This window comes from Eublepharis macularius, chromosome 4, assembly GCF_028583425.1.
Source record: "Eublepharis macularius isolate TG4126 chromosome 4, MPM_Emac_v1.0, whole genome shotgun sequence".
In the NCBI taxonomy this organism is placed as follows: Eukaryota; Metazoa; Chordata; class Lepidosauria; order Squamata; family Eublepharidae; genus Eublepharis; species Eublepharis macularius.
In genome coordinates this window covers 71,991,656-71,993,828 of record NC_072793.1, presented here as the reverse complement: position 1 = coordinate 71,993,828, position 2,173 = coordinate 71,991,656, and the positions used below count along the sequence as shown (strand labels likewise).

The 2,173-nt window shown below is 38.7% G+C and overlaps 1 pseudogene; it reads left to right on the top strand.

Moving 5' to 3' along the window:
* Window positions 1-696: 696 nt before the first annotated feature.
* Window positions 697-787, top strand: LOC129329491 (U6 spliceosomal RNA; annotated as a pseudogene).
* The last annotated feature ends 1,386 nt before the right edge of the window (window positions 788-2,173 follow it).

Sequence of the window (2,173 nt, the reverse complement as noted above, 5' to 3'; positions counted from 1 at the left end):
TTTTTAATATAGTTATTGTTAACTAATCTGAATGGGAAAAATATTCAGAAAGAATGAAGAATGAGTGTTAATCCTCTTCATACTGCTTCACAGCTACTTGTTCTGAGACAGTTCAGAACCTGGTAACATCACAAATAATAAAACATAAAATCAATGTAAAAATAAAATATTTAACAATATGTAAAAACCAAACAACAGATAAAGCCAGTAAGTTTATAAGATCCCCAATCCAATGAGTTATGGGAAGTGGGATTTTGTCTTTCCAATGCTGTACGATAAGCCTTTTAGCTACTGTAAGGGCACAGAGGTCCATTTCTGTTGCCATTGGTTAGGTTCCAAGAGACAGGCAAATGGTTTAAAAGTATGTAAACATCCACACAAAAAACACATGAGTATTCTAATACAAAATATGAGTAATTACTTCCTCCCAAAAGAACCGAATAACTGAACATGTCCAAAGCATATGCTTAAGAGATGCATCTTGTAAGTTACCACACCAACAACAGGACATTGTACTTATTTCTTTACTAAAAATGCATTGTGGTGTCAAATATACCCAAAACATAATTTTTTGCTGAGTAAGTTGCACCTTAAAGTCATATCCCATTGCTTTATATTTATTAACCAACATCAAACATTTATAAACATATGTTGTACTTTTCATTGTCTGTGGTGATTCAATAAGAGTTTCCAAAAGTTCTCACTTCGGCAGTACATATACTAAAATTGGAATGATACAGAGAAGATTAGCATGACATTCAGAAATAATGAGGAATAGTTGTTAATCCTCTTCATACTGCTTCACAGCCACTTGTCCTGGGGCAGTTCAGAAACTGGCAACATCACAAATATATAACATAAAATCAATTTAGAAATAAAATACTTACCAGTATGTAAAAACCACACAATAGATAAAACCAGTAAAATATACTACTTGGAGGTGGGAGAGAACAAGGAACCCACAAAACACACAATAAAAGTCAGTGCAACAAACTTATACAATCCCTGGTTAAATAAAAATACTCTACCAGGTGATAAAAGAAGATCAGGCTCCAGATGTATAACTGGGAAAGATAGACGAAACATATATTTCCTGACTCTGTACCCTTTTCAGTCTGGTTTCAGACCAAGTCATGGGACATAGATGGCACTAGTGGCTTTAGTGGATTATCTCTGTCTGAATATAAACAAAGACCATGCCTCCTTATTGTTCCTGCAATGAGAATTATCTTATGGTGTTCCTCAGGGTGCAATCCTATCTCCCATGTTACTGATTCTCTATGTAAAGCCTTTAGGAGAACTCATTCACAGCTATGGAGTGGGATGTCATCAATATGCAGATGACACCCAACTCTATATCTCACTATCCAGGTCTCCACAGCTGTGGTCAAATAGCTGAAAATGAACAAATTGAAATTGAACCTGGATAAGACAGAAGTGATGCTCATTGGGAAGGCAGAAATCTTGACGGGCATTGTACTCACCATTTTTGATGGAGTGTGTCTGACCCTTGAAGGCTCATTTAAGAGCCATTGGGTTATACTGGAACCAGCACTATTACTAGAAAAGCAAGTTAAGGCAGCTGCAAAAAATGCTTTCTACAACCTCATGGCTGATCTAGCCACCTGACATCACTGATCTGGCCACCTGAATTTATGCTATGGTAACATCAAGACTTGTCTACCGTAATTCACAACATATAGCTCTCCCATATAAGTTAACTTGAAGATTCCAGTTGGTACAAAATGCTGTGGCTCAGCTGTTATCAGGAGTGAGCAGAAGCATGAATATCACTCCCATCCTGCAGTCACTCTATTGGCTACCTATCAGTTACCATGATCAGTTCAAATTATTAGCTGTCACATACAAGGCTCTTCATGGCCTCAGTCTGGCATATTTATGGGACCACCTCTCTCCCTCTGTCCTTTCATGGCAGCTTCGCTCCTCTGAACAGGGTCTCCTGCTGGTGCCACTCTGCACATGGGGGAAATCAACAGCTGCCTGTACATATGCATTCTCTCTGGTGGCTCCTGTCCTATGGAATGGCCTGCCTGAGGAAGTCAGGAGAGCCCCCTCTCTCCTGGCCTTCCGCAAACAATGCAAAACTGAATTATTCAAAAGGGCCTTTTACACAGATAGGAGGGCTCTATTGTAGGGAGATGATCTCTTAGTC